Below are 16,941 nucleotides of genomic sequence, written 5' to 3'. Positions count from 1 at the left end.
TGCCAAGTTGGGCTGGTTTGATAGTACCAAGTGGCTGCTGCAATCTGCCATCTAAAAGCGGGGTAGCTGAGGTTTGCTTGCCAGAGAAAAGGGCTGTGGTATGTGTTTGGGTGCTGTGGCTGGCAGTGGCCGGCTGGCTCCTGAAATTCCATGATACGCAGCATGGTTCCCAGACCCAAGGTGGCACCAGTGCCAAGTAGGGCTGGTTTGACAGAGTCAAGCGCCTCCTGCAATCTCCCATCCAGAAGTGGGGCAGCGGAGTTTTTTTTGCCTGTGTATCGGGCCGTTGTTTTTGATTGGGGTCTGTGGCCGAGAGTGGTCGGCTGGCTCCTGACAATCCACAATACGCAGGATGGTTCACAGACCCAAGGTGGCACCAGTGCCAAGTCGGGCTGGTTTGATAGTACCAAGTGGCTCCTGATATCTGCCATCCAGAAGCGGGGCAGCTGAGTTTTGTTTGCCTGAAGAAAGGGCCGTGGTTTGTTTTTGGGGGCCTATGGCTGGGAGTGGCCGGCTGAGCCCTGAAAATGCCCGATACGCAGGATGGTGACCAGAACCAAGGTGGCACCAGTGCCAAGTTGGGCTGTTTTTGACGTACCAAGTGCGTCCTGCAATTTGCCATCCAGAAGAGGGGCAGTTGAGTTTTGTTTGCCAGAGAAAAGGGCCGTGGTTTGTGTCTGAGGGCATATGGCTGAGAGTAGCCGGCTGACCCCTGAAAATCCAAAATAGGCAGGATGGTTCCCAGAGCCACGGTGGCACCAGTGCCAAGTCGGGCTGGTTGGATAATACTAAATAGCTCCTGCAATTTGCCATCCAGAAGCGGGGCAGCTTAATTTTGATTGCCAGGGAAACGAGCCGAGGTTTGTGTCTGGGGGCCTATGGCTGGGAGTCACCGGCTGGCTCCTGAAAAGCTACGATAGGCAGGATGTTGACCAGACCCATGGTGGCACCAGTGCCAAGTTGGGCTGGTTTGATAGTACCAAGTGGCTCCTGCAATTACCATCAAAAAGTTGGCAGGCGAGTTTTGTTTTCCAGGGAAACGCGCCGTTGTTTTTGTTTGGGGGCCTGTGGATGGGAGTGGCCGGCTGGCTAATTAGAATCCACGATACGCAGGATGGTTCCCAGACCAGAGGTGGCACCAGTGCCAAGTCGGGCTAGTTTGATGGTGCAAAGTGGCTCCTGCAATCTGCCATTAAAAAGTTGGCAGGCCAGTTTTGTTTTCCAGGGAAAAGCGCCGTTGTTTGTGTTTGGTGGCCTGTGGCTGGGAGTGGCCGGCTGGCTCCTTAGAATCCACGATACGCAGGATGGTTCCCAGACCAGAGGTGGCACAAGTTCCAATTCGGGCTGGTTTGATAGTAGCAAGTGGCTCCTGCAATCTGCCATCCAGAAGCGGGGTAGCTTACTTTTGTTTGCCAGGGAAACGGGCCGAGGTTTGTGTCTGGGGGCCTATGGCTGGGAGTGACTGGCTGGCTCTTGAAAAGCTACGATAGGCAGGATGGTTACCAGACCCAAGGTGGCACCAGTGCCAAGTTGGGCTGATTTGATAGTACGAAGCGGCTCCTGCAATCTGCCATCAAAAATTTGGAAGGCGAGTTTTGTTTTCCAGGGAAAAGCGCCGTTGTTTGTGTTTGGGGGCCTGTGGCTGGGAGTGGCCGGCTGGCTAATTAGAATCCACGATACGCAGGATGGTTCCCAGACCAGAGGTGGCACCAGTGCCAAGTCGGGCGAGTTTGATGGTGCAAAGTGGCTCCTGCAATCTGCCATCTAGAAGCGGGGCAGCTTACTTTTGTTTGCCAGGGAAACGGGCGGAAGTTTTTTCTGGGGGCCTATGGCTGGGAGTGACCGGCTGGCTCCTGAAAAGCTACGATAGGCAGGATGGTGACCAGGCCCATGGTGGCACCAGTGCCAAGTTGGGCTGGTTTGATAGTACCAAGTGGCTCACACAATCTGCCATCAAAAAGTTGGCAGGCGAGTTTTGTTTTCCAGGGAAAAGCGCCAATGCGTTTGGGGGCCTATGGCTGGGAGTGGCCGGCTGGCTCCTTGGAATCCACGATACGCAGCATGGTTCCCAGACCCAAGGTGGCACCAGTGCCAAGTTGGGCTGGTTTGATACTACCAAGTGGTACCTGCAATCTGCCATCCAGAAGCGGGGAAGCTTACTTTTGTTTGCCAGGGAAAAGGGCCGAGGTTTGTGTCTCGGGGCCTATGGCTTGGAGTGACCGGTTAGGTCATGAAAAGCTACGATAGGCAGGATGGTTACCAGACCCATGGTGGCACCAGTGCCAAGTTGGGCTGGTTTGATAGTACCAAGTGGCTGCTGCAATCTGACATCTTAAAGCGGGGTAGCTGAGTTTTGCTTGCCAGAGAATAGGGCTGTGGTATGTGTTTGGGTCCTGTGGCTGGCAGTGGCCGGCTGGCTCCTGAAATTCCATGATACGCAGCATGGTTCCCAGACCCAAGGTGGCACCAGTGCCAAGTAGGGCTGGTTTGACAGAGTCAAGCGCCTCCTGCAATCTCCCATCCAGAAGTGGGGCAGCTGAGTTTTTTTTGCCTGTGAATCGGGCCGTTGTTTTTGATTGGGGTCTGTGGCCGAGAGTGGTCGGCTGGCTCCTGACAATCCACAATACGCAGGATGGTTCACAGACCCAAGGTGGCACCAGTGCCAAGTCGGGCTGGTTTGATAGTACCAAGTGGCTCCTGCAATCTGCCATCCAGAAGCGGGGCAGCTGAGTTTTGTTTGCCAGAGGAAAGGGCCGTGGTTAATTTTCGGGGGCATATGGCTGGCAGTGACCTTCTGGCTCCTGAAAATGCTCGATACGCAGGATGGTGACCAGACCCAAGGTGGCACCAGTGCCAAGTCGGGCTAGTTTGATGGTGAAAAGTGGCTCCTGCAATCTGCCATGAAAAAGTTGGCAGGCGAGTTTTGTTTTCCAGGGAAAAGTGCCGTTGTTTGTGTTTGGTGGCCTGTGGCTGGGAGTGGCCGGCTGGCTCCTTAGAATCCACGATACGCAGGATGGTTCCCAGACCAGAGGTGGCACCAGTTCCAAGTCGGGCTGGTTTGATAGTAGCAAGTGGCTCCTGCAATCTGCCATCCAGAAGCGGGGTAGCTTACTTTTGTTTGCCAGGGAAACGGGCTGAGGTTTGTGTCTGGGGGCCTATGGCTGGGAGTGACCGGCTGGCTCTTGAAAAGCTACGATAGGCAGGATGGTTACCAGACCAAAGGTGGCACCAGTGCCGAGTTGGGCTGATTTGATAGTACCAAGCGGCTCCTGCAATCTGCCATCAAATAGTTGGCAGGCGAGTTTTGTTTTCCAGGGAAAAGTGCCGTTGATTTTTTTTGGTGGCCTGTGGCTGGGAGTGGCCGGCTGGCTCCTTAGAATCCACGATAGGCAGGATGGTTCCCAGACCAGAGGTGGCACCAGTTCCAAGTCGGGCTGGTTTGATAGTACCAAGTGGCTCCTGCAATCAGCCATCCAGAAGCGGGGCAGCTTACTTTTGTTTGCCAGGGAAACGGGCCGAGGTTTGTGTCTGGGGGCCTATGGCTGGGAGTGACCGGCTCGGTCGTGAAAAGCTACGATAGGCAGGATGGTGACCAGACCCATGGTGGCACCAGTGCCAAGTAGGGCTGGTTTGATAGTACCAAGTGGCTCCTGCAATCTGCCATCAAAAAGTTGGCAGGCGAGTTTTGTTTTCCAGGGAAAAGCGCCGTTGATTGTGTTTGGGGGCCTGTGGCTGGGAGTGGCCGGCTGGCTCCTTAGAAACCAGGATACGCAGGATGGTTCCCAGACCCAAGCTGGCACCAGTGCCAAGTTGGGCTGGTTTGATAGTACCAAGTGGTTCCTGCAATCTGCCATCCAGAAGCGGGGCAGCTTACTTTCTTTTGTCAAGGAAACGGGCCGTGGTTTGTGTCTGGGGGCCTATGGCTGGGACTGACTGGCTCGGTCGTGAAAAGCTACGATAGGCAGGATGGTTACCAGACCCATGGTGGCACCAGTGCCAAGTTGGGCTGGTTTGATAGTACCAAGTGGCTGCTGCAATCTGCCATCTAAAAGCGGGGTAGCTGAGTTTTGCTTGCCAGAGAAAAGGGCTGTGGTATGTGTTTGGGTCCTGTGGCTGGCAGTGGCCGGCTGGCTCCTGAAATTCCATGATACGCAGCATGGTTCCCAGACCCAAGGTGGCACCAGTGCCAAGTAGGGCTGGTTTGACAGAGTCAAGCGCCTCCTGCAATCTCCCATCCAGAAGTGGGGCAGCTGAGTTTTTTTTGCCTGTGAATCGGGCCGTTGTTTTTGATTGGGGTCTGTGGCCGAGAGTGGTCGGCTGGCTCCTGACAATCCACAATACGCAGGATGGTTCACAGACCCAAGGTGGCACCAGTGCCAAGTCGGGCTGGTTTGATAGTACCAAGTGGCTCCTGCAATCTGCCATCCAGAAGCGGGGCAGCTGAGTTTTGTTTGCCAGAGAAAAGGGCCGTGGTTTGTTTTTGGGGGCATATGGCTGGGAGTGGCCTGCTGGCTCCTGAAAATGCTCGATACGCAGGATGGCGACCAGACCCAAGGTGGCACCAGTGCCAAGTTGTGCTGTTTTTGTAGTACCAAGTGCGTCCTGCAATTTGCCATCCAGAAGAGGGGCAGTTGAGTTTTGTTTGCCAGAGAAAAGGGCCGTGGTTTGTGTTTGAGGGCATATGGCTGAGAGTGGCCGGCTGACCCCTGAAAATCCACAATAGGCAGGATGGTTCCCAGAGCCAAGGTGGCACCAGTGCCAAGTCGGGCTGATTTGATAGTACTAAATAGCTCCTGCAATCTCCCATCCAGAAGCGGGGCAGCTTAATTTTGTTTGCCAGGGAAACTAGCCGAGGTTTTTGTCTGGGGGCCTATGGCTGGGAGTGACCGGCTGTCTCCTGAAAAGCTACGATAGGCAGGATGGTGACCAGACCAGAGGTGGCACCAGTGCCAAGTCGGGCTAGTTTGATGGTGAAAAGTGGCTCCTGCAATCTGCCATGAAAAAGTTGGCAGGCGAGTTTTGTTTTCCAGGGAAAAGTGCCGTTGTTTGTGTTTGGTGGACTGTGGCTGGGAGTGGCTGGCCGGCTCCTTAGAATCCACGATACGCAGGATGTTTCCCAGACCAGAGGTGGCACCAGTTCCAAGTCGGGCTGGTTTGATAGTACCAAATGGCACCTGCAATCTGCCATCCAGAAGCGGGGCAGCTTACTTGTGTTTGCCAGGGAAACGGGCCGAGGTTTGTGTCTGGGGGCCTATGGCTGGGAGTGACCGGCTGGCTCCTGAAAAGCTACGATAGGCAGGATGGTTACCAGACACAAGGTGGCACCAGTGCCAAGTTGGGCTGATTTGATAGTACCAAGCGGCTCCTGCAATCTGCCATCAAAAAGTTGGCAGGCGAGTTTTGTTTTCCAGGGAAAAGCGCCGTTGTTTGTGTTTGGGGGCCTGTGGCTGGGAGTGGCCGGCTGGCTAATTAGAATCCACGATACGCAGGATGGTTCCCAGACCAGAGGTGGCACCAGTGCCAAGTCGGGCTAGTTTGATGGTGCAAAGTGGCTCCTGCAATCTGCCATCCAGAAGCGGGGTAGCTTACTTTTGTTTGCCAGGGAAACGGGCTGAGGTTTGTGTCTGGGGGCCTATGGCAGGGAGTGACCGGATGGCTCCTGAAAAGCTACGATAGGCAGGATGGTGACCAGACCCATGGTGGCACCAGTGCCAAGTAGGGCTGGTTTGATAGTACCAAGTGGCTCACACACTCTGCCATCAAAATGTTGGTAGGCGAGTTTTGTTTTCCAGGGAAAAGCGCCATTGTGTTTGGGGGCCTGTGCCTGGGAGTGGCCGGCTGGCTCCTTAGAATCCACGATACGCAGGATGGTTCCGAGACCAGAGGTGGCACCAGTTCTAAGTTGGGCTGGTTTGATACCACAAAGTGGCTCCTGCAATCTGCCATCCAGAAGCGGGGCAGCTTACTTTTGTTTGCCAAGGAAACTGGCCGTGGTTTGTGTCTGGGAGCCTATGGCTGGGAGTGACCGGCTGGCTCCTGAAAAGCTACGATAGGCAGGATGGTGACCAGACCCATGGTGGCACCACTGCCAAGTTGGGCTGGTTTGATAGTACCAAGTGGCTCCTGCAATCTGCCATCAAAAAGTTTGCAGGCGAGTTTTGTTTTCCAGGGAAAAGTGCCGTTGTTTGTGTTTGCTGGACTGTGGCTGGGAGTGGCTGGCTGGCTCCTTAGAATCCACGATACGCAGGATGGTTCCCAGACCCGAGGTGGCACCAGTTCCAAGTCGGGCTGGTTTTATAGTACCAAGTGGCTCCTGCAATCAGCCATCCAGAAGCGGGGCAGCTTACTTTTGTTTGCCAGGGAAAAGGGCCGAGGTTTGTGTCTGGGGGCCTATGGCTGGGAGTGACCGGCTGGCTCCTGAAAAGCTACGATAGGCACGATGGTGACCAGACCCATGGTGGCACCAGTGCCAAGTTGGGCTGGTTTGATAGTACCAAGTGGCTCACACAATCTGCCATCAAAAAGTTGGCAGGCGAGTTTTGTTTTCCCGGGAAAAGCGCCATTGTATATGGGGGCCTCAGGCTGGGAGTGGCCGGCTGGCTCCTTGGAATCCACGATACGCAGCATGGTTCCCAGACCCAAGGTGGCACCAGTGCCAAGTTGGGCTGGTTTGATAGTACCAAGTGGCTGCTGCAATCTGCCATCTAAAAGCGGGGTAGCTGAGTTTTGCTTGCCAGAGAAAAGGGCTGTGGTATGTGTTTGGGTCCTGTGGCTGGCAGTGGCCGGCTGGCTCCTGAAATTCCATGATACGCAGCATGGTTCCCAGACCCAAGGTGGCACCAGTGCCAAGTAGGGCTGGTTTGACAGAGTCAAGCGCCTCCTGCAATCTCCCATCCAGAAGTGGGGCAGCTGAGTATTTTTGCCTGTGAATCGGGCCGTTGTTTTTGATTGGGGTCTGTGGCCGAGAGTGGTCGGCTGGCTCCTGACAATCCAAAATACGCAGGATGGTTCACAGACCCAAGGTGGCACCAGTGCCAAGTCGGGCTGGTTTGATAGTACCAAGTGGCTCCTGCAATCTGCCATCCAGAAGCGGGGCAGCTGAGTTTTGTTTGCCAGAGAAAAGGGCCGTGGTTTGTTTTTGGGGGCATATGGCTGGGAGTGACGTGCTGGCTCCTGAAAATGCTCGATACGCAGGATGGTGACCAGACCCAAGGTGGCACCAGTGCCAAGTTGTGCTGTTTTTGTAGTACCAAGTGCGTCCTGCAATTTGCCATCCAGAAGAGGGGCAGTTGAGTTTTGTTTGCCAGAGAAAAGGGCCGTGGTTTGTGTTTGAGGGCATATGGCTGAGAGTGGCCGGCTGACCCCTGAAAATCCACAATAGGCAGGATGGTGACCAGACCCATGGTGGCACCAGTGCCAAGTTGGGCTGGTTTGATAGTACCAAGTGGCTCCTGCAATCTGCCATCCAGAAGCGGGGCAGCTGAGTTTTGTTTGCCAGAAGAAAGGGCCGTGGTTTATTTTTGGGGGCCTATGGCTGGGAGTGGCCGGCTGAGCCCTGAAAATGCTCGATACGCAGGATGGTGACCAGAACCAAGGAGGCACCAGTGCCAAGTTGTGCTGTTTTTGTAGTACCAAGTGCGTCCTGCAATTTGCCATCCAGAAGAGGGGCAGTTGAGTTTTGTTTGCCAGAGAAAAGGGCCGTGGTTGGTGTCTGAGGGCATATGGCTGAGAGTAGTCGGCTGACCCCTGAAAATCCACAATAGGCAGGATGGTTCCCAGAGCCACGGTGGCACCAGTGCCAAGTCGGGCTGGTTGGATAATACTAAATAGCTCCTGCAATTTGCCATCCAGAAGCGGGGCAGCTTAAATTTGTTTGCCAGGGAAACGAGCCGAGGTTTGTGTCTGGGGGCCTATGGCTGGGAGTCACCGGCTGGCTCCTGAAAAGCTACGATAGGCAGGATGTTGACCAGACCCATGGTGGCACCAGTGCCAAGTTGGGCTGGTTTGATAGTACCAAGTGGCTCCTGCAATTACCATCAAAAAGTTGGCAGGCGAGTTTTGTTTTCCAGGGAAACGCGCCGTTGTTTTTGTTTGGGGGCCTGTGGATGGGAGTGGCCGGCTGGCTAATTAGAATCCACGATACCAGGATGGTTCCCAGACCAGAGGTGGCACCAGTGCCAAGTCGGGCTAGTTTGATGGTGCAAAGTGGCTCCTGCAATCTGCCATTAAAAAGTTGGCAGGCCAGTTTTGTTGTCCAGGGAAAAGCGCTGTTGTTTGTGTTTGGTGGCCTGTGGCTGGGAGTGGCCGGCTGGCTCCTTAGAATCCACGATACGCAGCATGGTTCCCAGACCAGAGGTGGCACCAGTTCCAAGTCGGGCTGGTTTGATAGTAGCAAGTGGCTCCTGCAATCTGCCATCCAGAAGCGGGGTAGCTTACTTTTGTTTGCCAGGGAAACGGGCCGAGGTTTGTGTCTGGGGGCCTATGGCTGGGAGTGACTGGCTGACTCTTGAAAAGCTACAATAGGTAGGATGGTTACCAGACCCAAGGTGGCACCAGTGCCAAGTTGGGCTGATTTGATAGTACGAAGCGGCTCCTGCAATCTGCCATCAAAAAGTTGGCAGGCGAGTTTTGTTTTCCAGGGAAAAGCGCCGTTGTTTGTGTTTGGGGGCCTGTGGCTGGGAGTGGCCGGCTGGCTAATTAGAATCCACGATACGCAGGATGGTTCCCAGACCCAAGGTGGCACCAGTGCCATGTCGGGCGAGTTTGATGGTACCAAGTGGCTCCTGCAATCTGCCATCTAGAAGCGGGGCAGCTTACTTTTGTTTGCCAGGGAAACGGGCGGAGGTTTTTTCTGTGGGCCTATGGCTGGGAGTGACCGGCTGGCTCCTGAAAAGCTACGATAGGCAGGATGGTGACCAGACCCATGGTGGCACCAGTGCCAAGTTGGGCTGGTTTGATAGTACCAAGTGGCTCACACAATCTGCCATCAAAAAGTTGGCAGGCGAGTTTTGTTTTCCAGGGAAAAGCGCCAATGTGTTTGGGGGCCTGTGGCTGGGAGTGGCCGGCTGGCTCCTTGGAATCCACGATACGCAGCATGGTTCCCAGACCCAAGGTGGCACCTGTGCCAAGTTGGGCTGGTTTGATACTACCAAGTGGTACCTGCAATCTGCCATCCAGAAGCGGGGCAGCTTACTTTTGTTTGCCAGGGAAAAGGGCCGAGGTTTGTGTCTCGGGGCCTATGGCTTGGAGTGACCGGTTAGGTCATGAAAAGCTACGATAGGCAGGATGGTGACCAGACCCATGGTGGCACCAGTGCCAAGTTGGGCTGGTTTGATAGTACCAAGTGGCTGCTGCAATCTGCCATCTAAAAGCGGGGTAGCTGAGTTTTGCTTGCCAGAGAAAAGGGCTGTGGTATGTGTTTGGGTCCTGTGGCTGGCAGTGGCCGGCTGGCTCCTGAAATTCCATGATACGCAGCATGGTTCCCAGACCCAAGCTGGCACCAGTGCCAAGTAGGGCTGGTTTGACAGAGTCAAGCGCCTCCTGCAATCTCCCATCCAGAAGTGGGGCAGCTGACTTTTTTTTGCCTGTGAATCGGGCCGTTGTTTTTGATTGGGGTCTGTGGCCGAGAGTGGTCGGCTGGCTCCTGTCAATCCACAATACGCAGGATGGTTCACAGACCCAAGGTGGCACCAGTGCCAAGTCGGGCTGGTTTGATAGTACCAAGTGGCTCCTGCAATCTGCCATCCAGAAGCGGGGCAGCGGATTTTTGTTTGCCAGAGAAAAGGGCCGTGGTTTGTTTTTGGGGGCATATGGCTGGGAGTGGCCTGGTGGCTCCTGAAAACGCTCGATACGCAGGATGGCGACCAGACCCAAGGTGGCACCAGTGCCAAGTTGTGCTGTTTTTGTAGTACCAAGTGCGTCCTGCAATTTGCCATCCAGAAGAGGGGCAGTTGAGTTTTGTTTGCCAGAGAAAAGGGCCGTGGTTTGTGTTTGAGGGCATATGGCTGAGAGTGGCCGGCTGACCCCTGAAAATCCACAATAGGCAGGATGGCACCAGTGCCAAGTCGGGCTGGTTTGATAGTACTATATAGCTCCTGCAATCTGCCATCCAGAAGCGGGGCAGCTTAATTTTGTTTGCCAGGGAAACTAGCCGAGGTTTTTGTCTGGGGGCCTATTGCTGGGAGTGACCGGCTGTCTCCTGAAAAGCTACGATAGGCAGGATGGTGACCAGACCAGAGGTGGCACCAGTGCCAAGTCGGGCTAGTTTGATGGTGAAAAGTGGCTCCTGCAATCTGCCATGAAAAAGTTGGCAGGCGAGTTTTGTTTTCCAGGGAAAAGTGCCGTTGTTTGTGTTTGGTGGACTGTGGCTGGGAGTGGCTGGCCGGCTCCTTAGAATCCACGATACGCAGGATGGTTCCCAGACCAGAGGTGGCACCAGTTCCAAGTCGGGCTGGTTTGATAGTACCAAATGGCACCTGCAATCTGCCATCCAGAAGCGGGGCAGCTTACTTGTGTTTGCCAGGGAAACGGGCCGAGGTTTTTTCTGGGGGCCTATGGCTGGGAGTGACCGGCTGGCTCCTGAAAAGCTACGATAGGCAGGATGGTGACCAGACCCATGGTGGCACCAGTGCCAAGTTGGGCTGATTTGATAGTACCAAGCGGCTCCTGCAATCTGCCATCAAAAAGTTGGCAGGCGAGTTTTGTTTTCCAGGGAAAAGCGCCGTTGTTTGTGTTTGGGGGCCTGTGGCTGGGAGTGGCCGGCTGGCTAATTAGAATCCACGATACGCAGGATGGTTCCCAGACCAGAGGTGGCACCAGTGCCAAGTCAGGCGAGTTTGATGGTGCAAAGTGGCTCCTGCAATCTGCCATCCAGAAGCGGGGCAGCTTACTTTTGTTTGCCAGGGAAAAGGGCCGAGGTTTTTTTCTGAGGGCCTATGGCTGGGAGTGACCGGCTGGCTCCTGAAAAGCTACGATAGGCAGGATGGTGACCAGACCCATGGTGGCACCAGTGCCAAGTTGGGCTGGTTTGATAGTACCAAGTGGCTCACACAATCTGCCATCAAAAAGTTGGCAGGCGAGTTTTGTTTTCCAGGGAAAAGCGCCATTGTGTTTGGGGGCCTGTGGCTGGGAGTGGCCGGCTGGCTCCTTGGAATCCACGATACGCAGCATGGTTCCCAGACCCATGGTGGCACCAGTGCCAAGTTGGGCTGGTTTGATAGTACCAAGTGGTTCCTGCAATCTGCCATCCAGAAGCGGGGCAGCTTACTTTTGTTTGCCAGGGAAAAGGGCCGAGGTTTGTGTCTGGGGGCCTATGGCTTGGAGTGACCGGTTAGTTCATGAAAAGCTACGATAGGCAGGATGGTGACCAGACCCATGGTGGCACCAGTGCCAAGTTGGGCTGGTTTGATAGTACCAAGGGGCTCCTGCAATCTGCCATCAAAATGTTGGCAGGCGAGTTTTGTTTTCCAGGGAAAAGCGCCGTTGTTTGTTTTTGGGGGCCTGTGGCTGGGAGTGGCCGGCTGGCTCCTTAGAATCCACGATACGCAGGATGGTTCCCAGGCCCAAGGTGGCACCAGTGCCAAGTCGGGCTGGTTTGATAGTACCAAGTGCTTCCTGCAATCTGCCATCCAGAAGCGGGGTAGCTCACTTTTGTTTGCCAGGGAAACGGGCCGAGGTTTGTGTCTGGGGGCCTATGGCTGGGAGTGACCGGCTGGCTCCTGAAAAGCTACGATAGGCAGGATGGTGACCAGACCCATGGTGGCACCAGTGCCAAGTTGGGCTGGTTTGATAGTACCAAGTGGCTCCTGCAATCTGCCATCAAAATGTTGGCAGGCGAGTTTTGTTTTCCAGGGAAAAGCGCCGTTGATTGTGTTTGGGGGCCTGTGGCTGGGAGTGGCCGGCTGGCTCCTTAGAAACCAGGATACGCAGGATGGTTCCCAGACCCAAGCTGGCACCAGTGCCATGTTGGGCTGGTTTGATAGTACCAATTGGTTCCTGCAATCTGCCATCCAGAAGCGGGGCAGCTTACTTTCTTTTGTCAAGGAAACGGGCCGTGGTTTGTGTCTGGGGGCCTATGGCTGGGACTGACTGGCTCGGTCGTGAAAAGCTACGATAGGCAGGATGGTTACCAAACCCATGGTGGCACCAGTGCCAAGTCGGGCTTGTTTGATAGTACCAAGTGGCTCCTGCAATCTGCCATCCAGAAGCGGGGCAGCTTACTTTTGTTTGCCAGGGAAACGGGCCGAGGTTTGTGTCTGGGGGCCTATGGCTGGGTGTGACCGGCTGGCTCCTGAAAAGCTACGATAGGCAGGATGGTGACCAGACCCATGGTGGCACCAGTGCCAAGTTGGGCTGGTTTGATAGTACCAAGTGGCTCCTGCAATCTGCCATCAAAAAGTTGGCAGGTGAGTTTTGTTTTCCAGGGAAAAGCGCCGTTGATTTTGTTTGGGGGCCTGTGGCTGGGAGTGGCCGGCTGGCTCCTTAGAAACCAGGATACGCAGGATGGTTCCCAGACCCAAGCTGGCACCAGTGCCAAGTTGGGCTGGTTTGATAGTACCAAGTGGTTCCTGCAATCTGCCATCCAGAAGCGGGGCAGCTTACTTTCTTTTGTCAAGGAAACGGGCCGTGGTTTGTGTCTGGGGGCCTATGGCTGGGACTGACTGGCTCGGTCGTGAAAAGCTACGATAGGCAGGATGGTTACCAGACCCATGGTGGCACCAGTGCCAACTTGGGCTGGTTTGATAGTACCAAGTGGCTGCTGCAATCTGCCATCTAAAAGCGGGGTAGCTGAGTTTTGCTTGCCAGAGAAAAGGGCTGTGGTATGTGTTTGGGTCCTGTGGCTGGCAGTGGCCGGCTGGCTCCTGAAATTCCATGATACGCAGCATGGTTCCCAGACCCAAGGTGGCACCAGTGCCAAGTAGGGCTGGTTTGACAGAGTCAAGCGCCTCCTGCAATCTCCCATCCAGAAGTGGGGCAGCTGAGTGTTTTTTGCCTGAGAATCGCGCCGTTGTTTTTGATTGGGGTCTGTGGCCGAGAGTGGTCGGCTGGCTCCTGACAATCCACAATACGCAGGATGGTTCACAGACCCAAGGTGGCACCAGTGCCAAGTCGGGCTGGTTTGATAGTACCAAGTGGCTCCTGCAATGTGCCATCCAGAAGCGGGGCAGCTGAGTTTTGTTTGCCAGAGAAAAGGGCCGTGGTTTGTTTTTGGGGGCATATGGCTGGGAGTGACGTGCTGGCTCCTGAAAATGCTCGATACGCAGGATGGTGACCAGACCCAAGGTGGCACCAGTGCCAAGTTGTGCTGTTTTTGTAGTACCAAGTGCGTCCTGCAATTTGCCATCCAGAAGAGGGGCAGTTGAGTTTTGTTTGCCAGAGAAAAGGGCCGTGGTTTGTGTTTGAGGGCATATGGCTGAGAGTGGCCGGCTGACCCCTGAAAATCCACAATAGGCAGGATGGTGACCAGACCCATGGTGGCACCAGTGCCAAGTTGGGCTGGTTTGATAGTACCAAGTGGCTCCTGCAATCTGCCATCAAAAAGTTGGCAGGCCAGTTTTGTTTTCCAGGGAAAAGCGCCGTTGTTTGTGTTTGGGGGCCTGTGGCTGGGAGTGGCCGGCTGGCTTATTATAATCCACGATACGCAGGATGGTTCCCAGACCAGAGGTGGCACCAGTGACCTGTCGGGCTAGTTTGATGGTGCAAAGTGGCTCCTGCAATCTGCCATCCAGAAGCGGGGCAGCTTACTTTTGTTTGCCAGGGAAACGGGCTGAGGTTTTTGTATGGGGGCCTATGGCTGTGTGTGACTGGCTGGCTCCTGAAAAGCTACGATAGGCAGGACGGTTACCAGACCCATGGTGGCACCAGTGCCAAGTTGGGCTGATTTGATAGTACCAAGTGGCTCCTGCAATCTGCCATCAAAAAGTTGGCAGGCGAGTTTTGTTTTCCAGGGAAAAGCGCCGTTGTTTGTGTTTGGGGGCCTGTGGCTGGGAGTGGCCGGCTGGCTCCTTAGAATCCACAATACGCAGGATGGTTCCCAGACCAGAGGTGGCACCAATACCAAGTCGGGCTGGTTTGATAGTACCAAGTGGCTCCTGCAATCTGCCATCCAGAAGCGGGGCAGCTTACTTTTGTTTGCCAGGGAAAGGGGCCGAGGTTTGTGTGTCGGGGCCTATGGCTGGGAGTGACCGGCTGGCTCCTGAAAAGCTACGATAGGCACGATGGTGACCAGACCCATGGTGGCACCAGTGCCAAGTTGGGCTGGTTTGATAGTACCAAGTGGCTCACACAATCTGCCATCAAAAAGTTGGCAGGCGAGTTTTGTTTTCCCGGGAAAAGGGCCATTGTGTTTGGGGGCCTCTGGCTGGGAGTGGCCGGCTGGCTCCTTGGAATCCACGATACGCAGCATGGTTCCCAGACCCAAGGTGGCACCAGTGCCAAGTTGGGCTGGTTTGATAGTACCAAGTGGTTCCTGCAATCTGCCATCCAGAAGCGGGGCAGCTTACTTTTGTTTGCCAGGGAAAAGGGCCGAGGTTTGTGTCTGGGGGCCTATGGCTGGGAGTGACCGACTAGGTCCTGAAAAGCTACGGTAGGCAGGATGGTGACCAGACCCATGGTGGCACCAGTGCCAAGTTGGGCTGGTTTGATAGTACCAAGTGGCTCCTGCAATTACCATCAAAAAGTTGGCAGGCGAGTTTTGTTTTCCAGGGAAACGCGCCGTTGTTTTTGTTTGGGGGCCTGTGGATGGGAGTGGCCGGCTGGCTAATTAGAATCCACGATACCAGGATGGTTCCCAGACCAGAGGTGGCACCAGTGCCAAGTCGGGCTAGTTTGATGGTGCAAAGTGGCTCCTGCAATCTGCCATTAAAAAGTTGGCAGGCCAGTTTTGTTGTCCAGGGAAAAGCGCTGTTGTTTGTGTTTGGTGGCCTGTGGCTGGGAGTGGCCGGCTGGCTCCTTAGAATCCACGATACGCAGCATGGTTCCCAGACCAGAGGTGGCACCAGTTCCAAGTCGGGCTGGTTTGATAGTAGCAAGTGGCTCCTGCAATCTGCCATCCAGAAGCGGGGTAGCTTACTTTTGTTTGCCAGGGAAACGGGCCGAGGTTTGTGTCTGGGGGCCTATGGCTGGGAGTGACTGGCTGACTCTTGAAAAGCTACAATAGGCAGGATGGTTACCAGACCCAAGGTGGCACCAGTGCCAAGTTGGGCTGATTTGATAGTACGAAGCGGCTCCTGCAATCTGCCATCAAAAAGTTGGCAGGCGAGTTTTGTTTTCCAGGGAAAAGCGCCGTTGTTTGTGTTTGGGGGCCTGTGGCTGGGAGTGGCCGGCTGGCTAATTAGAATCCACGATACGCAGGATGGTTCCCAGACCCAAGGTGGCACCAGTGCCATGTCGGGCGAGTTTGATGGTACCAAGTGGCTCCTGCAATCTGCCATCTAGAAGCGGGGCAGCTTACTTTTGTTTGCCAGGGAAACGGGCGGAGGTTTTTTCTGTGGGCCTATGGCTGGGAGTGACCGGCTGGCTCCTGAAAAGCTACGATAGGCAGGATGGTGACCAGACCCATGGTGGCACCAGTGCCAAGTTGGGCTGGTTTGATAGTACCAAGTGGCTCACACAATCTGCCATCAAAAAGTTGGCAGGCGAGTTTTGTTTTCCAGGGAAAAGCGCCAATGTGTTTGGGGGCCTGTGGCTGGGAGTGGCCGGCTGGCTCCTTGGAATCCACGATACGCAGCATGGTTCCCAGACCCAAGGTGGCACCAGTGCCAAGTTGGGCTGGTTTGATACTACCAAGTGGTACCTGCAATCTGCCATCCAGAAGCGGGGCAGCTTACTTTTGTTTGCCAGGGAAAAGGGCCGAGGTTTGTGTCTCGGGGCCTATGGCTTGGAGTGACCGGTTAGGTCATGAAAAGCTACGATAGGCAGGATGGTGACCAGACCCATGGTGGCACCAGTGCCAAGTTGGGCTGGTTTGATAGTACCAAGTGGCTGCTGCAATCTGCCATCTAAAAGCGGGGTAGCTGAGTTTTGCTTGCCAGAGAAAAGGGCTGTGGTATGTGTTTGGGTCCTGTGGCTGGCAGTGGCCGGCTGGCTCCTGAAATTCCATGATACGCAGCATGGTTCCCAGACCCAAGGTGGCACCAGTGCCAAGTAGGGCTGGTTTGACAGAGTCAAGCGCCTCCTGCAATCTCCCATCCAGAAGTGGGGCAGCTGAGTTTTTTTTGCCTGTGAATCGGGCCGTTGTTTTTGATTGGGGTCTGTGGCCGAGAGTGGTCGGCTGGCTCCTGTCAATCCACAATACGCAGGATGGTTCACAGACCCAAGGTGGCACCAGTGCCAAGTCGGGCTGGTTTGATAGTACCAAGTGGCTCCTGCAATCTGCCATCCAGAAGCGGGGCAGCTGAGTTTTGTTTGCCAGAGAAAAGGGCCGTGGTTTGTTTTTGGGGGCATATGGCTGGGAGTGGCCTGCTGGCTCCTGAAAACGCTCGATACGCAGGATGGCGACCAGACCCAAGGTGGCACCAGTGCCAAGTTGTGCTGTTTTTGTAGTACCAAGTGCGTCCTGCAATTTGCCATCCAGAAGAGGGGCAGTTGAGTTTTGTTTGCCAGAGAAAAGGGCCGTGGTTTGTGTTTGAGGGCATATGGCTGAGAGTGGCCGGCTGACCCCTGAAAATCCACAATAGGCAGGATGGCACCAGTGCCAAGTCGGGCTGGTTTGATAGTACTAAATAGCTCCTGCAATCTGCCATCCAGAAGCGGGGCAGCTTAATTTTGTTTGCCAGGGAAACTAGCCGAGGTTTTTGTCTGGGGGCCTATTGCTGGGAGTGACCGGCTGTCTCCTGAAAAGCTACGATAGGCAGGATGGTGACCAGACCAGAGGTGGCACCAGTGCCAAGTCGGGCTAGTTTGATGGTGAAAAGTGGCTCCTGCAATCTGCCATGAAAAAGT

This window comes from Melospiza melodia (assembly GCF_035770615.1).
Source record: "Melospiza melodia melodia isolate bMelMel2 chromosome 7 unlocalized genomic scaffold, bMelMel2.pri SUPER_7_unloc_2, whole genome shotgun sequence".
NCBI classification, from domain to species: Eukaryota; Metazoa; Chordata; class Aves; order Passeriformes; family Passerellidae; genus Melospiza; species Melospiza melodia.
The sequence above is the reverse complement of the archived record's forward strand: the minus strand, read 5'-3'. Positions refer to the sequence as shown.